General features: G+C 35.6%; 1 protein-coding gene across 41 annotated transcripts in view; it reads right to left on the bottom strand.

Moving 5' to 3' along the window:
• Positions 1–25,047, bottom strand: part of plekha5 (pleckstrin homology domain containing, family A member 5) — a 149,532-nt gene that overhangs the window by 81,330 nt on the left and 43,155 nt on the right. Inside the window, exon 1 of one of the 41 annotated variants that reach the window (XM_079623257.1) lies at positions 3,877–3,952. The exons of the other annotated variants lie outside the window; for them this stretch is intronic. The gene's annotated coding sequence lies outside the window, so the exon portion shown is untranslated. Of the gene's footprint in view, positions 1–3,876; positions 3,953–25,047 lie in introns of those variants that run through there. 41 annotated transcript variants of the gene reach the window in all.

Here is a 25,047-nt window from a genome sequence, read left to right as displayed (position 1 = left end):
AGCAATAACCGCACAAGAGTTCCTATGTGTGCAAACACAAATGGCAAATAAAGTTCTTGAATCTTGAATCCTGCTCCAGTTCTGCTGGTCCCACAGCACTGGCCCTGGGCTCAGTATGGAGCCTGCAAGCTAAAGCTGAACCCTCAGAAACTAGGTCACAGATTGATGATACACTCGCACAGGCAACGCGACGAAGACCCGAATCACGGGTACATTCTCTCCAAGCGAACGCGCCTTCATGGAGAAACGTGACATTCAGATTCCTCTGGATTCCTCACATGCAAATATTCAGATGTTAACCCTGAACTTCTGACTGTGATGACAACAGCGCCTCCTATCTGCCGTTCCTCCGCATCACACCGGCCGCGAGCTGCAAACCCTCAGGCCTGCGTAATCAAATCCATTAAAGCGTGAGATGATGAAGGATGTTGATTGTTTTGTTATGGTTGTTTACTCTGTTGTTAGTCCATATGGCGTGAGGCGGCTGTGCTAGACTCGCTGTTTTCCTGCTGATGCTTTGCGTTTAACTTAAAAGAAATTACTTTTGGCTGAAATGGAAAGCGAAAATTGGGGACAAACACTGGCCCGAAACCAAAACTGCTAATTCAGGTTTCCATACAGACAAGAATCAAGGACCCTGAAGGGTTTGCAGACTCACTGAAGGCAGATGCATGCTGGGAAACGCTCACAATAAAAGGCAGTTAGTGTCTATATATAATAAATGTATAATTAAATAGCTGATTTAATTACAATTATAATAATTAATCATATTATATACATTTTAAATATATTATTTTACATGTTATATATTAATACATTTTAAATAAATCAATGTTATTATTTTAAATGAAATGCTATTATTTCAATTATATATAATAAACTAGTTCATAAATGGGTAATTTTAGCTATTTGATTACAATTGTTATAATTTTAGTTTTAGAATTTAATAATTTGTAATATTATTTGATATTACATAATATGTATTATTAAACTAATTTAAATATAGATTATACATTCTAATTTTAATATAGTATATATAATTATAATAACTTATTAGATATGTAGAGAAAGATAATATTTGATTTAAGTAAATTATACATTCAATTTTATTGTATAATTAATATGAATTCATATAGAAAATAGTTTACGTGATTTATATGTACACATTTACTATTTTTAATTAAATGTTATTGTTTAGAATTATATATAATAAACTCATATGGAAAAAAGGTTGATTTTAGTTTTTTGATTAAAATAGTTATTTAATATTTAGAATGAAATGTTGTATTTATTTAATAATACTTTTAACAATAATTTAATTCATATTATTTTATATTATAAAATACTAAACAATATTTATGATTAAACTAATTTATATAGATTTTAAATTCAAATTGTATTATTTATAATTATAATAATTCACTATATATATATATATATATATATATATATATATATGTATAGAGAGAGATAATTGAGATAATAATATAAGTAGATAATAGTACATTTTATTATAATAACTATATAATTATTTTTAGTCAAGTAAAATCATTCAAATTTGATTTTGAATAACTTCAACACAGTGATATAATATTTTGCTGATCCACATCAAAACCATTTTGATCCATTATAAGTGTTGCCATAGAAACTGAAGTATTTCTGACTCTGGACGAGGACAGCTCAGTTGTCATCTCGTAATTATGGTAATTCCACACGACACGGACACGGCACAGCAGCGCTTCATAAAAATACATAAATAAATAACATAACTGCTATTTTACACACACAATTACCAGCTATTGCCATGTCACAAGAGTTATCAGTGCATCTCTACTGAGAACATCAACAAACATCTCCACGCGAGTCTGTCACTATCTTCTCACGGTTACAAATCACGACATAAACACACACACACACACACACACACACACACACACACACACACACACTCCTGTCAGCCATGTCTAATCACTTACTACATCTGGATAATCAAATGCATATACTTTTACATTTACTCAGATAAAACTAACGTTTAAAACGCCATCGCCACAGTAAATGGTTAGTAGACCTTAGCCAATCATAACACTGGACATTTCCCGCTCTTTTTTAAAGTTTCTGTTCATTTGTGAGTGCTAGAAAATAATTTTAAAGAAATATTTGGGTTCAGACTGATTCGCTAATGAATCACTGAATCAATGAATAACTGAATAAATGAATCACTGAATCAATGAATCAATGAATAACTGAATAAATGAATCACTGAATTAATGGCAGTTTATTCCAGTCATTAAGTTTCTATTCATTTGTGATTGCTGGATAAGGATTTTAAAATCAATTTTGATTTACACTGATTCGCTAATGAATTAATAATTTAAATGAACTGAAAAAAAAAAATTGAGCAGTGAATTCCCACCACCACATTTTGATACATTTGTGCTTGACGGATAAGGATTTTTATAAAGCATTTTGATTCAGACTGATTCGTTAACTAAACACAGAATTCAGATTCACAGAAAATAACTGACTTTTTGAGTGATGAATTCCCATTTTGATATTTTTATTGCTAGATAAAGATTTGAACAACCATTTTGATTCATGAATCATTCAGATTAATTGAAAATAATCGACTTTTTGGGCAATGAATTCCCACCACAACGTTTCGATTCACTTGTGATTGCTGGATAAGGATTTTAAAATCTACTTTGGTTCACACTGATTTGCTAATGAATCACTGAATCAATGAATCACTGAATCAATGTAAGTTTATTCCAGCCATTAATTTTCTTTTAATTTGTGATACCTGGATAAGGATTTTAAAATCTATTTTGTTTCACACTGATTCGCTAATGAATCACTCTGAATCTGATTCAATGACAAGAACTGACTTTTTGAGCCGTTTATTCCAACCACAACCATTAATCATTTTCTGTTAATTTGTGATTGCTGGATAAGGATTTTTAACCACCATTTTGATTCAGATTGATTTGCTTATGAATCATTCAGATTCACTGAAAAGAACCAACTCAAAAGAACAGTTCATTGAACTGACTCAAAAGAACAATCTTCGACTCGAATGCACGTTTTTCTCAACAAAAGCTCTTTCGAAAACAACAAATAGCCTATAAAAAAAAATAAAAAAAAGTCTATTCACTACAGACAATCCCATTGGCTTTTTCCAATTCCAAGACCTAGAAATTGCCATCATAATTCTAGGTATTCAATGACTGTGGGGAGCCAAACTTTAAATATAGACATCGTAAAGATACAACCGCTAGTTAACTAAAGATCAATGAGAGAATGGTCACCAATTAAGATTGGAATAATATTATAGATCACCCAAAAATGTAAATCCTGTCGCCATTTAGTCGACTTATTTCTAAGTATAGCAACAACAAAAAAAATTAATTATTCCCTTTAGGAGTTGAAAAAAAATATGAAAATGCTCCAAAAGTGCAGAACATGGTCCTTTTTCCATCATCTCTATGCAAATGTGAACCATTACATCTCAGAAGAGCAGAAATCTGTACCTAAAACCCCATTTAAAACCATGTAATACAGCAATAGTTGTAGCTGTTACTGCCCACTCAAACATGTCAACAAATCCCTGAGCAGTCGTACGAGCTGTCAGACGGGCAGAGCTCAGAAAAACATGGTGTTAGGGACCAAACACACACACAGCAACCAGATGTGCTCTTAAAATCAATCCTAATGATCTAAAGCCTCTGCTGAACGGCATGTATTAGCACATCTGTGTGCAGTCGCCGAGCGTTAAACACCCGTACGCCTGTTCATCACATCACACTGCTGTCATATCAACAGATTCATCATTCATACTCGGACACATGGATGCAGTGACGGATTGAGATTGAGTCTTACCTGCTCAGATGACGAGGGGGATCAGGGTAGACATGCGAGAGAAAGAGAGAAACACAGAGTGTGTGTGGTTAGTGCTGGAGTCCTGAGAGGAAGGGGAGACACAAATCAACATGGCATCAGCTCAACACTGCCCTCATCTGGACACGTGAGGTGACGTGAGGATCTCATCACACATGCAGGATTCACCGCAGTCATGTGACACCTGGCCGTGTGGAGATACACCTGACATTATCTGAAGGACGTGCGAGTGGTGTGTTCCCTTCCCACACCAAAATAAAACACACACACACACACACACACAAAAAACAAAGGCATTATACTACTAGAGAGTGTTTTTTCCTATGCGGTTGCTAGGTGGTTACTTATAATAAGTATAGAATATATAATATTGTATTCTGGTCTTGGGTCCTTTAATGCAAGTCCATGTGATTTCTTTGGCCTTATTATTTTTATTTATTTTATTTTTAAGTGATCTGCTGTCTGATGCAGAAAATCATTTTGAATTTTATGTTCAGGATTCAAGTGAATTGAAATTCAAAAATTTAATTTATTTTTGAACTAGAAAAGGAAAAATTGTCTTTACAAACTTTTAATAAAGACAGACACTCAGATAGACAGACAGACAGACAGACAGACAGATAAACTGAACAATAGACAGACAGACAGACAGACAGACAGACAGACAGAACAATAGACAGACAGACAGAGTGAACAATAGACAGACACACAGACAGAACAATAGACAGACAAACTGAACAATAGACAGACAGACAGACAGATAGATAGATAGATAGATAGATAGATAGATAGATAGATAGATAGATAGATAGATAGATAGATAGATAGATAGATAGATAGATAGATAGATAGATAGATAGATAGATAGATAGATAGATAGATAGATAGATAGATAGATAGATAGATAGATAGATAGATAGATAATTTCTGTAGCTGAAAGATATATATATATATTGATGAGGGTCTTGATGGTCTGTTTTTTTGTTTTTCCCAGTTGAGGAGCCAAATCAAAAGGTGAATGATTCCCTCTGGTGGACAAATGCTGATATCACAGACAGATAAAAGTGTCAGACTCTCTGCTCCACATTCAGATTCAACATTTACGGTCAAAAAGGCTGTAAAACTATTTAAAGCATTTTTCCTTTCCACTTTATATGTATCGACGTAGAAGCAGTTTCATGCAAAAGCAAAGATTATCGGAAGGATGATTTACAGTGTACAAACAAACACTGTTTACAGGCACAACCATGATTCATTTACTTCACTGGCAAAGTGTTCGATAATAGTAGAATAACTGGTCATGTGATCTCAAATGAGTGGCCGACCCGTGTGTCGAATAAACAAACCATGCCATTTCTTCATTTCTTTAGATATGGTCCTTCTTTAACGTGCAGAAATACTTCTTCCTGCTAGGAATGGAGTTGAAGTGATGACTGACTCATTAAGAGGAAGAACTCATCAGAAATGATCATGTGTGCCAAACAGGTGGAGCGGGACTCGCTTAGTCACGGCAGTGTAGATTCTGCTCAAAACGAGCCAACATCCTCCTCCGCGGGTTTAGTCGAAAGATTACAGCACTTCTGCAGATGATTTGTAAGAACCTCCTCCTGTGATTTATGAATCACATTCATCAGTTTCCACACGGCACTCGAAACAGCTTCACTGATGAATCAGTTCAATGGAATCAATTAGGGAGTTTGAATCATTTTATATTGGTCAACTATACGTGACCCTGAACCACAAAACCAGTCACATGGGTACATTTTTTGAAATTGAGATTTATACGTCATATGAAAGCTGAATAAATAAGCTTTACATTGATGTGTGGTTTTGTTAGGATAGGACAATATTTGGTCGAGATACAACTATTGAAAATCTGGAAAAAAAAATCGAAACATTGAGAAAATCTCCTTTAAAGTTGTGCATTTATGTTTATGATTGTGCTGCATTCACTCACAAAAATACATGTTTTATATATTTACGGTATCTATATATCTTCATGGAACATGATGTTTAATTAAGGCCCCGTTTACACGAGAACGCTCGCGGGTGAAAACGTAAACATATTTTATCGGATGTGCCTTTCGTTTAGACGGCGACGGCGTTTTTGGGACTTAAAAACGCAAAAAAAAGTGAAACCACCCTCCAGAGTGGAAATCTTAAAAACGCTCCACCGTCGCGTTCCCGTCTAAAGGGTAAAAACGCAAAAGTCTGCTAGACAGTGAAGGCGTCGCGTACGCGTTTGCATCACAGGCATGCGCCGGTACAGGAAAATAACAAAACATTATCAAACTAAAATATAGCGTTAATTTCATTGCCAAAAAAAAAAAATCTGTCATTTTTGAGCGACATGTGAAGAGCGCCGAGGGTTAAAGCAGCAGCTTTACCGTATTAAACATGACAAACTGTGTCAGCGTCTTTCACTTTCAGTGCTCCACATCGCCACCTAGCCGCCTGGAGTGCACACTACATCCAATCTCACACACTTTTACGTCACCATACGCACGCAGATTTCCCCCCCCCCATAACGCTCGTCTAAACGCAGAATAAAAAGTGATAACGCAACGCCACTTTTGCGTTTTCTCTTCAGATCGTTACCGTGTAAACATAGCCTTAATATCCTCATGATTTTTGGCATTAAAAAAAATTTAATAATTTTGACCCATACAATGTATAGTTGGCTATTTAAAAGAAACACAGACATGTGACTGGTTTTGTGATCCAGGGTCACATATAGATTAGCATAGTTCCTTTTAGACAGACACTGCACCAAAATCATTCAACAGATACACTCCTGTCAGAACGACAACACACCAGACCCCGAAGACACACACATTACCCATCACACCCTGCAGACTGCGGAGAGAACAGCTGCTCAGAGTCAGGACAGAGTCGAAATATGTGCCAAACCAATCAAGCTAAATGAGCTGTGCGCTCACAATACAGCAATGCATGCAGGGAAAGCAGCTCTTCAGAGACACCGCCAGTGCTCAGTTTTACACGCTTTTCTGTTTGCTGTCGTCTTCTGATGAACATGTCTTCGTTAAATCATGTCATTGTCACAAAGTTTTGCTCTCCTTAAAAATTGGCGTACAATTATGTTTACAGGCGAATCTCGAAATGTTTTAATATGGTGCAAAAGTTCATTTATTTCAGTAATTCAACTTGGTGAAACTAATATATTATATAGACTCATTCAAGCAAAGTGAGATATTTCAAGCCTTTATTTGTTATAATTCTGATGATTATGGCTTACAGCTTATGAAAACCTTTTCACAATAGTCTAATTTTGAATCTGGGATTTTCATAAATCATAAAAATTATAACAAATAAAGGCTGGAAATCTCACTTTGCATGTATTGAGTCTATATAATATATTAGTTTCACTTTTTAAGTTGAATTACTGAAATAAATGAACTTTTGCACCATATTCAAATTTTTCGAGTTGAATACTATATATATATATACACTAAAAATATAAAAACATTGAAATATATTATAGAAACATATTTTTATATTTTATATAGAAAAACATAATAAATTTTTTATAAAATATTTATACATTTTATTTTGTAAAATGCAATAAAAATCATATAAAATGCTTATTTTAATATAGAATTAATATAATTATTTATTTAATCAATATAATGTATTAACATAATTAACAATGCTATTATTAATAGTCATTAAAACAATTATTTATCATTTAAACAAATATTTACCGACAAGAAACTGTCCTTGAGAAAACGAGCTCCTGAAAATGCAGCATAAAGTGAGAAAACTGAAGTATCAGCGACTGTTCAGAGATGATCTCAGCATGCGTACCGTAATTATGATACAGTTTTGGGTATTGCGTCACATGTAGTGTGTGTGTGAAGACTCTCCTCTTTCTTACAGGAAGAGTGTGGCATCATGAATGATGATTTGCTGTGGTCACGCTAATCGGCGTCAGCAAGGGCAAATCTATCTTTAGCATCTCGGAGTCCATACATCATGCTTTTCTGATGCGGAGGACAGAGAAAAGAGCTGAACCTCTCGACCCCTGAGCATATGATCACACACACTCACTGAACCACTTCATACTGGCGACAATCAAAATGAAACTGCTCTCACACTGATGATAGACTGGGAAGTAAACATGTTTTCTTCTTCAGAATAACATTAATCATATGCTTTACGACCAGTACGTATATTAAGGCGAGACACTACAGGTGAATAGAGCAGATATCACAATTAAACTTTCCCAGTTGATTACCTACATTAGGATGAGAAAAAAATGTATTACAAGTTTTCTGTAATTTAATGTTTAAATATGCAAATTAGGCCATATCTAAATAAATATGCGCTAATTTGCATATAAAAAATATAAAAACGTAATCTTAGTATTGGATAAAGCCAGGTTAAAAATATTTTTTTCATTGTGTTCTCATAGTAGATGGGAAAAAATTACAAATGGACTTAAAAGGAAATGACCATATTTGGATCCGACAGCATTGTACATCAGAGAACGCTTTCTAACGGTGCGTGTGATGACGGAGCAGACAGAGATCGCGGATCATGATGATTTATAACGCCAACTTTTGTTGAATTAATGAGAAATCTACAGACGCAAACAGACAAAGTTAGTAAAATAAAGACCTAAATGTGTATTTTTAACTTTTTTTCACCACAACTCTGAAAGAAGATGTTATTGAAGACAAATATCCCAAAATCAAAAAAAAAAAAAAACCTGTTTTTGTCTCACCTTAAGAAAGTAAACTGTCATTTTTTTTTTTAAATAACAACCGAGAGTCATTTGCTGTCCAACACAACCTGAATTCTCCATCTCACATGATTCACATCAACATTTGTTTGCTTCGGGCTGTAATTCAGGCAGCCCTGGGCAGTTAGAAGAAGATAAACGAGTTTAATAGATCAGGATCTTTGGTCAAACTCTATACTGGAATCAATTATGAATTATGATCTTCCATCATAATGCTAGTCTGTGTAGAGTATTTCATTTCAGTTAGCATGTTCCCCAAGAGGACAGATGCCTATGTACCATTCATTTGGTATTACAGTATTTATTAATATTTTGAATTATGTTATACATTTACAGGTGAAACTCAAAAAATGAGAATATCGTGCAAAAGTTCATTTATTTCAGTAATTCAACTTAAAAGGTGAAACTAATATATTATATAGACTCATTACATGCAAAGTGAGATATTTCAAGGCTTTATTTGTTATAATTTTGATGATTATGGCTTACAGCTTATGAAAACCTTTTCACAATATTCTAATTTTGAATTTGGGGTTTTTATAAGCTGTAAGCCATAATCATCACAATTATAACAAATAAAGGCTTGAAATATCTCACTTTGCATGTAATGAGTCTATATAATATATTAGTTTCATCTTTTTTTGAGTTTCACCTGAATATTCTCATATTCATTTTACTTTAACTTTTAGTATTATTTTTTTTGCTGGTTTAAATAGTTTTTGTTGTTTTATTTATTTATTTCATTCCAGTTTTAGTATATGTATTACTTCGGCTTAAACTAAACAAACAATTTGGCAACTAACTGAAATACAACATGCAATTCATTTTAAATATTTGACTTTATTTCAGTTAATGTTTATTTTATTTAAATTAACAAATGTTTTTTAATGATGTTACGTTTAGTTAAGGACAATAACACTGTAGACAGCAAAAATCTGGAGAAAACTCATTAGAAAATGTTCCCAAGCATCATTACAATTGAAAACTGATCGTTTTAATCAGAGATGGCACATGTATAAAGAATATTTAAAAAAAAAATGTTCATATACATTATATATTTTATATCATTATATGGCTGTATATTATTGTATCATGTTTGTTAAGATGTGAACATTCATATTAGGTGCAGCAATATATATATATATATACAGAATATTTGTATTTATTAGTATTATTCTTGATATTTTATCACTTGTCTCAGATAATGTTCCTTTTGTTCTGTGAAAAATAGAAATAAAAAGTTCTAAAAATATAAAAAAGTTCCCAAACCTGCAGCGATGACTAGTCTATCTATCACTAGTTTCGACACCATGTTTTTGGGAAGCAAACTAGTAGCGTTGCAACACACAGTTTCTCTCATTCACGGTTGCATAACACAGTTCTCAGTAGATTAATGAACGTGTAAGAGGATAAATGTGTGCATTCAGGAGCGGGGTGCGTCTCATCCCTGAGGCGGTGGCACTACAGCGCTCCGGCACACAGGGAGGTCAGCGTTGGGGCGGCGAGGTTAATATCGGCTCAGAGCCTCGAAACACAACCGGTGAATGATTTACTTCATTTGCTCCATTGTGTGCGGATCTGTGAATCGCACGGCTCGTGGAGCGTGGGCAGATTCCTCGAGGAACGACAGCGCCCGCTGAAGCTAGAACGAAACAAATATTAATAACCATAATGCCGTGTGTAATCGTCCTCATTCTCCTTCAGATCCGTTCTCATTCCTCTTGGTTCTGAGATGCCGAGAGAAGTGTGATTTCAATCTTTCATCCGACTGGTTGTGAGCGAGCGGTTACGGGAAACTGCAGCCGTCTGTGGGCTCGCAGTAACAGACGCTCTGTTATTACGCTGATAAAGTGGCTTAATCATAACACTGAGAATCATTATTATCAGATTATGATTAGAGTATAATCATCTCTGATGACCATCCCCGTGGAAAGCTAAAATGATTATGTAACATAAATATGTCTAATATGGATCTGTTTATGCAATTCATCAGATGATTTCATCTTAATGGCACTTAAATGAGCATTCAAGAGTGGATCAGTGTTTTAATGCAAGAAACAGACGCTCGTGTAGTCGGAGAACGTCCCAATTGACCTATGGCTAAGCCACGCCCCCAAACGCGATGAGCCAATCACAGTGCGCTTAGCTAACCCAATACATTTGGACATTCTCTGCTTCCATGTCCATTGAAATGCATTGCAGTTAGTCAGTTTTCATTCGTTTTTATGTTTTTTTCTTGTCATTTTAAGTTTAAAATGGTCAAACGGTGTGCATGGGGCACATCAACTCCGACACTAGGTATCCCGAGAGGCGACGACCCTTTCCCAAGCCACAACTCAACCGAGATAAGTGTCTGCTCTGGATTAAGTTATGCGGTCGACCACAACACCAACTAAACGTTGATCAATTAAACAAGGATGTCTACATCTGTTCTAAGGAAAGTCAACAACGTATTTGAACGTTATCTTTAACATCTCTAACGCAACGTTAGCCTAACGTTAGAAAACGTTAAAGTTAGCTTCTAGCTGCGTTGTACATCATGTCACTTCGCTTCATTAACGTATCTGTAAATAACCGAGATAACAAATGTTAGCAATGTTGTGCTGAATGATTCATGTAAATACATGTAACGATGGTAAAAAGGCTTGTCCTGGACACCTACAGTATGCACCTCAGACCTGTACATATTTAATTTGATCATGAACCATTAATTACATATTGAAGCACAACATTTTAGACAAATTTCTACCAAAACAACTGGGGAACTTTTTTTTTTTTTTTTTTTTTGGTTTATCACGTTTACACTGACCTGTGAATTTTTGCCTGGAGCTGAAGCTTTTCATCGACCTTCTCAACAATAAAATTATTAAAATAACCCTCCAATGCATAGTTAAGGCCCTTTTGGTGACTTCGAGATGACATATACCGCATATACCCGAATATAAGACAAACCCCCCCCGATAATTAATTCTCTCTCTCTCTCTCTCTCTCTCTCTCTCTCTCTCTCTCTCTCTCTCTCTCTCTCTCTCTCTCTCTCTCTCTCTCTCTCTCTCTCTCTCTCTCTCGTGTTGCTTCTCTAATTTTACATGCAAGTATAGCCGAAATCACAGCACAGATATTGTCTTTATCTTATGTGTATTTGATTTCATCAGACGACGGCTCGATTATCAGGATTTTTGTGCAGATTAACATCTTGGAAGGGAAAGCTGGTTTTGTGTTAATGGGTCGCGTTTCATTCACTATTTCATATTAATTACGTTGTTATTTCTCCCTTTCCTCCCGTGATTTTGTCTATATCGCGAATATAAGACGACCCCCCATTTTTCAGCCTATTTTAAGGACAAAAACCTCGTCTTATATTCGGGTATATATGGTAGTCACCAAAAATCATCAATTGTGAAATGTCTCCTAAAGTGACAGCTGTCACCAAATGTTGACTGTGTGTCCGAGTGAGTGGAGGGGGCGTGGCTTAGCCATAGGTCAATTCCATCCTCACTTCGTCATAAAGTCAAACATTTTTATTAAAATAAAGTCAATAAAAAGCAGAATGGCTCAAAAATAAAGAGCAGCATCTGGCCGGGAATCGGAAGAAGAAACGGATTGGTAAACATGCTCGTGTCGCTGTGTTGTTTACAAAGGAAATGCACATGTGTTGACTAGTTAAGAGTGTGTAAACGTGGGTGTGGATCGACCCACGGCTCTGTGATGACAAACTTGGCTTGATTGTTAAAAACAGCACGGCTTGTTCTTCAGCGCACAGGCGTAGAGAGCAAAACAAACATTAAGAGCATAAAATCTGTGCGACGATTAAACGAACGCACAAAGTTACTGGTGAATCACCACATTTCTCTAATTACAGGAGTAACCAAGGTTTACATGACTAACTCAAGGACGGGAAACAACTGGGAATGAGTAAAGATGGCTGACTAGTAACTGGGTATTTGATTAGACAAGTGAACGAGCGAGTTTGCCCAATAATCGGTGGACTTTTAGGCCATGTTTACATCTGGTGTTAAGATTCGTTTTGGTCGATTGGATCACAAGTAGACGAGGGAGACACATTCCCGTTCCTGGTGTTTTAATCCGTCTCTTTTATCCACTTCTGTCCTGATTTCTTCAAGGGGAGGGTCTAAATGTATCGGCTTTTTCAGATCTTTCGATCTAATGAACGAAATAAGCTCGCACCAATTACATATGAACACGACCGGAGATGACAGTAAAACATACGGAGAGCAGCAGCTTTTGTTTCCCATAATGTTTAGGCATTAGGTCAGTAGGCGGAGAGCAGATGGTCTTTTGTGGCTGTTTGAACGCATTCGACCACATAAGCGAGCAATCCGGTCAATGCGTTTTTTGACTATTTCTGGAAGTGGTCGAAAGTGGGAAAGCTTGAAACGCTTAAAACCCCGTTTATACCTGCATTGTCCACTTGTGATCCGATTGACATTTTTTAAATTATGTAAAAATTGTGCAGCCCTAGTCCAAAAAAATAAGATAAATAGTCCAAACAAAAAAAAACTTTTTTAAACACAGACACATCTTAAGACTATCTGATTGAAGATTGGTGGACAAGACAAACTAGATAAGCCGTAAAAGGCATCCTTAAATCCGTAAGACTGGATAGCCATTAAGACACTAGTTAAAAATATGTAGTTTGATTGTTTGTTTGATTGATTGATTGATTGATTGATTGATTGATTGATTGATTGATTGATTGATTGATTGATTGATTGATTGATTGATTGATTGATTGATTGATTGATTGATTGATTGATTGATACCTTTATTAATCCCGATAGGGAAACTGGTCTGCCACCGACCATACAGCCACCAAACACAATACACAACTAACAGACAGATAAATAACTCTGCATTAAAGGGTTAGTTCACCCAAAAATGAAAATTCAATCAGTAATTACTCACCCTCATGTTGTTCCAACCATGTAAGTCTTTCGTTCATCTTCGCATCACAAATTAAGATATTTTTGATGAAATCTGAAGGCAGTCTCACTCCTCCATAGGCTTTCAGAGGGACCCAAACTCGCCGGCCCAGAATAGTTATTTAAACATCGTTACAATAGTCCAAGTGACTACAGTGGCTCTGCATTAAGTTTATCATACGACGTCAATACTGCGCAGCACGTCTGTGTTGCACGTCACCACGTAGACTCACTATTGGCCGACGCTGGTCATGTGTGTGATGCGTGGTTACGTGCAACACAGACGCGCTGCGCAAAAACACTACGTGAACTTACTCGAGGCCCAGAGAGAAGGAAATGAATAGTGGAATAAAGTCGTTATTTTTGTTGTTGATAAACTTAATGCAGAGCCACTGTAGTCACTTGGACTATTGTGACGATGTTTAAATAACTATTCTGGGCCGGCGAGTTTGGGTCCCTCTGAAAGCCTATGGAGGAGTGAGACTGCCTTCAGATTTCATCAAAAATATCTTAATTTGTGATCCGAAGATGAACGAAAGACTTGCATGGTTGGAACAACATGAGGGTGAGTAATTACTGATTGAATTTTCATTTTTGGGTGAACTAACCCTTTAAGAGACTATTAAAATATTTTGCATTTCTGCATCCAAATTTGATCCTACAACCTCTCAGTTAACAGCCCAGATGCTTTACAATGACGAAGCATGACCATTTCCACTATATATATATCAGCTTTAAGCATTTGCTTTCGCCGTCTGCTACAAGAAGAGAGATGTTCCAGCCGCCCCTTCAGATTAAGAGAATAATGTCTTCATGCCTCTTCCAGGCTGTTATGTAAGACAGAGATCGCCTCCCTCCCATCATCCCGCACAGGTGATAAACGACGTGCAGATGCAGACCAGCGTTTAGCGAAGAGAAACATTCCCATTTCTCCCGTCCTCAAACACACAGCGCTCTCGTTCCCCAAAGCGCTCTCCCTCCATCATTGGCGTTTCCGGGCATTAGCATCGCTTGATTAATCCTATCTGCGATACGGCGTGTTCCCAGACAGCAGGACGGATGGAAACGCACCTGTTGTGTGATCGAGCTTCAGTATTGAGACGCACCATCAGTAATGCATCAAGACAACATGGTGCAGGAACATACAGTCACACCTAAATGTATTCAGACACCTTGCTATCCTAACTTGCATAAATTAACTATAGTGTCCTGTACCATCTAGTAAAAAAATGTGAACCCGGACCACAAAACCAGTCACATGAGTCAATTTTTTTTAAATTGAGATTTATACATCATATAAAAGCTGAATAAATATTCTTTCCATTGATGTATGGTTTGTTATGATAGGACAATATTTGAAACTCTGGAATCTGAGGAAGCAAAAAAATCTAAACATTGAGAAAATCTCATTTAAAGTTGTGCATTTATGTTCACGATTGTGCTGCATTCACTCACAAAAATACATGTTTTAAATATTTACAGTTGAAAATTTACTAAATATCTTCATGGAACATGATCTTTACTCAATATCCTCATGATTTTTGGCATATAAGAAAAATCGATCATTTTGATCACAGATATACCCGTGTGACCTGTGACTGGTTTTGTGATCCAGGGTCACATTTAAGGTGTTTGAATAATTTTTGGCTTGACTGTAGACTGTAAAAAAAAAAATGGACGTAGAGTCCGTGACGTCTCCTGTAGTGTTTCTGAAGAGCATTTTTGAAGCCCAAAGTAGACGTCACTCCCGGAAAAACGAAAAATGGGCAGCGAGGCGGATTAGCTGAGGTCACGTGACGCTAACAGACGGCAGACACACGGCTAGTAGTGACTGCAGCGGCAATCCACCTGTCACTCAAGTGGCCACGCCCTTAATTATGCACAACTTTAAGGCTTAATATAATTTAAACGGGTGAGTTATAAAAAAATTAACCCCTCTCACATTTGTCATGAAGGGCAAAATTAGCTATATAGACTAAAACCACTTTTTGTACAAGGCTGTAAACATGTTTTTTTCTGCTGTAAAGTTTGGCATATTAACATGGGATTGACTCTCTTTTGCAACCTTGTCTCTAGTGGCCAGTCGATGAATTGCAGTCTCTTCCGTGTTGGATTCAAGAGAGAGACCGAAAGGTTGCACTTGTGCAGGAATGAACATGGTGCAAGGTCGTTTCGCACAGTATCGCAAACATGAAACTGAATGCACATGTTAGCGCTGGACCGAGTGTCTGGTGTTCAGCTCAAGATGGGGACGAGTCCGCCTGGTCCTCCATGAATAAGACATGGAGACAAATGTTCTCACATTCAGCCCTGCCAGAGCAGACTCACTCTCTGATGACTCTGATGAATCAGATTCATGTTATACGCACTAGCGCTCGACTGATACAGGGCTTTTAAAGGCCACTAATGACACCAATTTCTAGAAGGTGAACGATGGCAGATACAATGCTTATTGGTAGCAAATATGCTGAATGAATAACACTTTTCTGAGAGAGAAAAACTTTCAAAACCAGTCAAAACTTCATAGAAACTACCCAGGATGCCCTAGAAAACATATGGCCACCAGTCAAACCTCATTAACAACCACCAGAAAGTCCTGTCAATCGGCCAAATCATCAAAACACTGACAAAGCTGTTGACAGATTTTGAAAAGTTAATATTTGAAGTAGTGGGATGCTACAAAAAGAGGAGATATAAAAAAACGTGTGATTGTGATGCACGATTAATCGTTAAAAGATCGCAATCTCATTCAAACACTCAATCTCTTTTTTAAATGACAATAATTTGCTTGTGTGTCAATTAAACCTTTGACAAAAATCACAGATCTCCGTTTGCGGAGAGAGCAGTTGTCATGAATCGGTATGAAATAGTTTCTCAACCACACAGAATCATTATTTAGGTGTTAAAATAATTCAAATTATCACAGAAGGATTATAGTTTGTATATATAAACACCTTTTGAAACTAACTTGTCGCTTCAAATCGTTACACCAGGAGGTGGCGACAAGTAACTGTTAAAAATTTATATTTGTTATAGAGAATCGTTAAAAAATGCTGATTCATCCGGTAATGAAACAAGTCTTTATAAGTGAGTTATTGAGTCATTCATTCAGTGTTTTTTATATAATTCGTTCAGATTAATTAACATTTTGTCAGTACCTCTAGTAAATTTCATGATATTTTGTTTAGTTGTCCGTTCAGAATCGCGGGAGAATCGTAATCTCTGTTTGAAGAAGAAAAATAATAATAATAATCACGATTCACAATTTATCGATAATTGTGCAGTTCTAGAATGACGACATCGGTGATGTCCTACTGTAAACCCGAATAAGTTGGCAGAACTCAAAACATGTAAGGCAATCAATTGCCTCAAATTTTTTAAGTTATGAAATTCATCGTTTAATAAGTAAGCAGAACTAGCAGATTTTTATTTTGTACTTGAAATGTTTAAGTTAAGAACAATTAACATGTATGAGTACACTAATTCATACAATTAACTTTCATGTAATCTCAATGTGAACACTTTTATTAGTATAAACTTAGTTAGCTTTAACAAGCTAATCTGCTAACATACTAATTTGTTAACATATTAACATATGAAGCACTTGCTGTATGAGCGCAACAATATAAAGGTATTATTTGCTCTCAGATCAAGATCATGCTCCACTCGTCACCATGATGGTAACTATCCTAAAACCAACATTAACAGAAAGTCCTATAAATTAGCATAACAAAACATTAATCACTACTAGATCTCCCACTTAACATTAATCTTACACACACAAAAAAACATTATATTACACTTAATTTTAGCATTTACTCTCCCTTTCGAGTGCCATCGGCAAAGCATGCTGGGAAATAGACATCCCAGACGTTTCCCAGACGTTTCAAATTTGACTGAACTAATTAGTTTAATTTAAGTTTGTCCTACTCAAACCAATTAATAATTTTGAGCGTTAAGACAACATTTCTGAGAGTTTCAAAGAGTCAGCCACAACATAAAAGCTAAAAAATTAAATTTAGATAAACCATGAGTCTTCTAAAGTGATCTCTAATTTCAAAATTGACAAAAATTGGTGTTGATTGGCAAAAAAAAGCCCAAACTACAAGAGTCCCCCTGGATTTGAATGCAAGAGACCCGAGGACAAACAGAAGCGGCACAAAAGCAGCAGCAGGGGGCGCCGGTCCAAAGAGCTGCTTCACCAACATCAACCTGCTTTGCAAATGATTATACGCAGTTTTATTCCTATTTACCCTCTGAAAAATTATGTAAATTAAGAAAAATCAAGCAACAGCTGATGCAAGATGTGCAATGAGCAAAGTAAGACGAAACCGCTTCACATCTGAAGTGGACCGGCTGGAGGAACAACACAAAAACCTAAAACTGTGGACATCCTCAGCATCTCTGAACCTCAAAGAGTTGAGAAACAATCACCTCGGTCTGTTAGCAGGCGAATACGCTATAGAAACTTTTCTAATTTAACACACAGCATATATATATAGACAAGCACGTCTCTCCTTTCAGTGAGATTCCTCGAGCTAGGAAAGCCGCCCTGTACACACAATAACTCACGCTAAGACGTATAAACATGTCTAGACGGCACATTTTGAAAGAGTTGAGCGAGTGCGATGGATTCACAAACACACTCTCAATGTAAATAACAGGACGAAAGGGCACGAATTCAAAGAGAGGGCTCCCCTCGTTCTCGCCACCACAACAATGGACATGTTTCTATGACACAGCAGTGCTGGCAAATCCACTTTAGAAAAGCCACAGCGGATCGTTTTCCAGAATCATCACCCCACCGCCCTTCAGGAATGTGACAGCATTCGGCAAAAGCGTCCCGAGCTGGAAACATGACAGCGGCTCGCGAACGAGGCGAGCTGCTCGTTTGGGTGAGGTGAGAGCCCTATATATCCTCGTGGATATATACACACATGGATGAGCACCGCAGGGGATGCTGGGAACAAAAACACACCATTTACAACAGATATGAAATAACATCAAAGGAATATCTTGTATAGCTTTCAAATCTGGTGTACGGCGGCCATAAAATAAGTATTTGGACACTTAAGACACACTTCAAATACACAATATAACAATTTAATACAAATATATATATCTTTTGTCTTATATAAATGAATGCAATATGATATTCTGTCAATTTATATACATATATATATATATATATACACACACACACTGTATATAATGCTATGTTATACATTTTGATTTAATAAAAAATAAAATAATAACAAATTAGTAAATAATTTAAACGTTTCCTATTTTTATATATTTTACACATTTTTAGTCAAGTAGATTATTCGCATCTAACATAAAAGTTTGTAAATATTGTGTGTGTGTGTGTGTGTGTGTGTGTGTGTGTGTGTGTGTGTGTGTGTGTGTGTGTGTGTGTGTGTGTGTGTGTGTGTGTGTGTGTGTGTGTGTGTGTGTGTGTGTGTGTGTGTGTGTGTGTGTGTGTGTGTGTGTGTAAATATTGTGTGTGTGTGTGTGTGTGTGTTTTACATTTTAAAATGTGCAATTTTACATTTTTAAAGCAGTTTATTGCTTAATATTTTTGTGGAAACCAAATATCCTTTGATGAATATAAAGTTTTAATGGAAATATTTCAAGTATACATTTTTGTAACATTATAAATGTCTTTACTACATTAAAAAAAATTCTTACTGACCCCAAACTTAAACATTTAATAACATTTATTTGAAAGAACAATATCAGACTTTGCAACATTAGCTCAGTCTGTAACTTGGTCTGATACTTTGTTATATATTCTAACATTTATCAAGTGTGTCCAAATACTTTTTGGGACAACAATAAATAATCTAATAAGAAAAAATAATGATGAAAGTTGCTTTTCAAACGTAGGAGCAAGAATATGAAACACAGAAGGTCCCCAGTGCATGTTTCAAAGAACAGACACTAAAAACAACTACGGCTTCATGTACTCTTGGTGTGTCAAAGACTGAATTTACGATTTGAACACCACCCAAAAAAAGAGTTGTAAATTCCAGTAGAAAACATGGGACTTTTAGGCCTTATTTTAATTGCGCCGGATCCTAAGTGTGATTGATTGCGAATTGTAATTGTGAATGTCAAAGGTACGATTTGGTTTGCTCACGATCTGTGTACTGTTGATGAATAACGGCGATAAAGCTTGCAGAAAAACACTGTTCATGCCAAGCGCTAGGCCACGGCTCTGAGCCTAATTGTGCATATCTGAATTACAGCCATTATAGGAGGAGGAGAAAAGAAGAGGTAAAAGAGTGTTGCAGTCGTTCAAGGTCGAACAAAAGACAAATGTGAGAGCGAGATGACATGAAATAAACATTTTCTTTCTCTACCCCACACACACACACACATACACACACACACACGATTGCTAAAGCGGAAGGAGTGCTGAATATTAAACACGCCACAAGGGAGGCCATGATCACTCCTTCAGCAGTATGAACGCAGGAACTATTAGCGTAATGAGGGTTAAGAGGACATATTTACACTTTAAAGCATCTTATTTTCAGTCCATTTAAAAGGTTAGTCAAGGTTTCAGGCACCAAACACAATTTCGTTTTTCTGACCATTATAAATACACGGATTGTCTTTGCTGCTGTGTACAGAAATGGGTGATGCAGCTAAAAAGCAATCTATTGGTTATTTACTGTATGTAAAATGTGTGTTTTTGTGTTGTGTGAAGACTTAAAAGAGTTTTTTTTTTTTTTTATCAGATGAGCTATAATTTCAACTAAAAAGTCATTATAGCCAATTAGATTCAAAATGTTTAATGCAGGAAGCAAAATACTCATTAAAAACTATACACTTATAATCAAATCTATCATAAAACGATTTAAAAAAAAATCATTGCATAATATGCAACTTTATATATATATATTTTTTTTAAACTAAAGCACTAATGGAAATTAGTCACAAAGTTTTAACACTAACAATCATACTTTTAAAATCAATTCACTGAAAGTTTGAACTGATCCAAAACACGTTTTGCTACTGCAAAGTTAATCTCAATGTTATATCAGCAAAATAACTGCATGCATAATGTGAATATTTCATTTGCAGGTGAAACTCGAAAAATTAGAATATTGTGCAAAAATTTCATTTATTTCAGTAATTCAACTTAAAAGGTGAAACTAATATATTATATAGACTCATTACATGCAAAGTGAGATATTTCAAGCCTTTATTTGTTATAATTTTGATGATTATGGCTTATAGATATGAAAACCTTTTCACAATATTCTAACTTTGAATTTGGGGTTTTCATAAGCTGTAAGCCATAATCATCAAAATGATAACAAATAAAGGCTTGAAATATCTCACTTTGCATGTAATGAGTCTATATAATATATTAGTTTCACCTTTTAAGTTGAATTACTGAAATAAATGAAATTTTTGCACAATATTCTAATTTTTCGAGTTTCACCTGACATTATGCATGCAGTTATTATGATTGCAAGTTCCTCTGAACTCTGTTGGCGTCCATAGTTGGCTTTGGGAAACGCACCGCAAGATGGCTGAAGATGCTGAACACTAAATAGTTGTGGAAAACAGCTTTATCTATGATATATGTGACCCTGGATCACAAAACCAGTCTCGAGTCGCACGGCTATATCTGTGGCAATAGCCAACAATACATTGTATGGGTCAAAATTATCGATTTTTCTTTCATGCCAAAAATCATTAGAATATTAAGTAAAGATCATGATCCATGAAGATATTTAGTAAATTTCCTACCGTAAAGATTTAAAACATGTAAATGCACAACTTTAAAAAGAGATTTTCTCAATGTTTCGATTTTTATGCACCAAATATAGTCCTATCCGAACAAACCATACATCAATGGAAAGCTTATGTATTCTGCTATATTAAAAATAATAAAAAGCCCCTGGCAACAGTGATCCTCAGACTGTATAGTGTCTGCATGCCAAGATCAGTCGTGTCTCTCTCTCTCCGCCCGTCTTCAGTCCCTCAGCACATGGGCACAGAACAGGGCAGCTGGGACGCTATAACCGAGGCCCACGGGCCCTCGAAGGCTCGATCTATGGCCCGTGACGCGCGTCTCTCATGTGTGCCGCGTTCCCTCCAGCCGAGTCCATCTGTTGCCGCGGGCTCTGTGTGATCTGCTACTGCACACAGCCTTCTGCTGACGCCTGCCACGACACACAACTTTCTCTCCACTTTATCATCCATACTCCTTTGTTCCTCTGCTGGCTTTGTATAAAAATAATCTCTGTATATTACAATATTGTAATACATATCATATTTATGCATTTATGCAATGTTGATAACAGCTTTTGATGCTTAAGTTTTATGCAAACTATGATACACACTACCATTCAAAAGTTTACGGAAAGTAAATACACTGTAAAAAATTATCGTGATTTTAACGGTAAAAAAATGCTACAGTGAAAATTGGTTAACAGAAAGTTTCCTTACTATATACGGTAAATAACTGTGATCGATCTAATGGTACATTCAATGTAATTTTACAGTAAAATACCGTTAAATTTACAGTTTTTGAAAGTGAAAACTCATTGTATAATTTACAGTGAAAACCCGTAAATTGACATTCCCACAATTCCCTGCGTGACACTTTGCATTTGATGTATTTTTGTTTCTTCATAGTTTTCTTAGTTTTTTTCTAATCAGTTATGTACATTAGGGTTTTATGTTACATTTAATGTTGTTAACCTGTTAGCCTTCACCAGAGCGAGGACGCTCTGAAGCGTTTTTTTTTTTTAATAGTTCAAAGTTACTATCAGATTTAATGTTATTACCTTGACAAACTATACATCATTAAAAATATATAAGTCTCACGTTTCAGTATTTGACCACTATTGTATTCTGAGAAACTTATAGTGACAGTTATGTCTTAATTTGTGTCAGGATTTATGTAATGAAAAAATGAGTCGATACCTTTAATATGAATTATGAGCGTCAGCTGCTCCATTCAGAAAAAAACTCCGGTGCTGTTGTCTTGAGAACGCGTGACAAAACAACGTTCCTCAGGGCTTTTGGCTCAAAAATGTGCAGATTTGGAGAAATATTGATATATTATCATAGGTTTACATCATATTTCTATAGACAGGAATAATATTTATTGAATTTATATCCAAATGCGTCGATGTATACATAAAGATCGCTGGATACTCTGATGTACTGTGTTTTCAATCCATACAGCAGAATGAGGGCGCTCTATGCACAGTTTTTTCCAAATATGGGAGCTCACGAAGAAGAACAATAACATGTGACCTTCCAGGACGTCACTGACATAAACACAGCTAACGTTAGCTTTCAGAGATCGCTATAACATGCAGATAAAGATGTTTTGAAGACAATAAACATGATTGCAATGATATTTGATTTACCTGTGTTCTTCGAGCCATGTCAGGTATTTTTATAATAATAGATTATATGTATAATGCAATGCTAATCGATATAGACTTTACAAACATGCAGAATACTATAAACTCATTTATTTTCTGTCTGATTTTCTTTTCTGAAGCCAAATAAGCTCATAGAAGATTATTTAAAACACTCGACTTGCGCTATAAAGTAAGTTTGGAGCATAAAACAGGGTTTTAATCTCATAAATTGTCGTGTATTGATGGTGTGCTAAGCTAACATGCTGGCTAGCTCTCTAGTTGCACCTGCCATCTAGCTGTTATTTTTTATGATTTTTTTTCTAAATCGGAATGCTTACTGAAATATTTCTTTATTTGAGAAAGGCATTTGATACAGTTTCAAATGTGAAGTGAAGATTATGAAAGAAATTAGGGGGTGAAACACCGTGATTAGCCAGTCGTTAGCGATTATAATGGAGACAAAGGAAAATAATATTTATGGCCATAAGCCGGCTGGAAAGATGTAAATGTGAGCAGGAGAGAGTGATACTGAATGGGGCTCGTTTGCACCACAAAACAATAGAGACAATAGACTGAATAGATGCTAATAGATGACAATAAACACAAGTTTGCATTTTAGAGTCAATTCAAAATAAAGTCATTTGAGATGATCTTGAAAAACATTTAACAAAATACAGAGTTTTAGACTTATCACCTTCAAATTTTAAATATAACATGGTCAGACATGTGTCTTTAGCTGGAGTGCATTTCTAGAGTGCTGACGGGCCAACTTCAATTTAATTTTCATGAAGATGTTTCATAAAAATAAATTTCTAATAACTTACACAACTTTGAAGCTATTCATAATTTTTTTTTCATTATGACAATAATTCATTCTACATTTCCAATAAAGTGCCAGGTGTCAGCTTTCAAATGAGACCATACTTGAGCTTTTAGGACGAAGGGTCAATGAATTGAATCTTTTTTAGGTTGGGTATGCAATTTCTGGGGATTTTTCAAAAGTGGCGCTGAAGGCTAACAGGTTAAATTACATTTAATGTTGTGCAGCTTCTATATATTAGTATAAACTTTCTTGTGGAAGAGCTTTGATTGATCATGTGACTCATCACTGCTGTGATTGTTGGTTGTCAGTGTATGGTACAAAACAGATATTAATACTTCAATAGGTCGGTAAATTAACATTATATCAGATAATGAAATACGGTTTATTACTGTACATTTTAAGTTAAGTCTGTAAAACCTAAACCGTTGCTACCGTATTTTATACGGTACATTTCTGGCAACCACAGCTGCCGGTATTTTACCGTAAATGTAGCAGATTTTTTTTTTACAGTGTACTTTTATTATAAATTAATACTTTTATTCAGCAAGGATGCATTCAATTGATTAAAAGGGACAGAAAAGGCATTTATAATGACTAATGATGCTGTATACGCTTATATAATGAACACGTAATACACACACTGTAAAAAATGTGGCTGCAAATTAGTTATAACAACTTAAACTTTGTTGAGATAACTTAAATATCCAACTAAACTAAAGTTAACTAAATGTAATATTTTAAGTCAAGCATGAACACATACTTTTTAAAGTTTAAACAATGTTGGATTTTAAGTTACATTTTTTTTTTACAGTGCATGCACATGACGTTACCGTTTTGACAAATTTGCATTTTTGTAGTTTACACGGAGACGATATCCGAAAACGGTAAAACTGTTTATGCGTTGTGGCCGCTCATTTACACAACGACAGCATTTGGGAGCGTGAAAACGCAAAACTTTTGAAAACTAGTTTCAAAGTGCACATTTTTTTTAATGATAGCACCATAATTTTTTTCAATTTGCACTTTTAAACCAGTTTTCAAAAGTTTGCGTTTTCACGCTCCCAAATTCTGTCGTCGTGTAAATGAGCGGCCACAACGCATAAACAGTTGTACCGTTTTCAGTTGAAATCTGTTTTGTGTAAAAAGTGCAATAAAATCCTCTCAATATTACGCCAATGAACACAATAAACGTTCTCCGATGCAGAATTGGCACCCTAATGTTGAATATCCCAG

Source organism: Phoxinus phoxinus (assembly GCF_949152265.1).
Source record: "Phoxinus phoxinus genome assembly, chromosome: 9".
NCBI classification, from domain to species: Eukaryota; Metazoa; Chordata; class Actinopteri; order Cypriniformes; family Leuciscidae; genus Phoxinus; species Phoxinus phoxinus.
The sequence above is the reverse complement of the archived record's forward strand: the minus strand, read 5'-3'. Positions and strand labels throughout refer to the sequence as shown.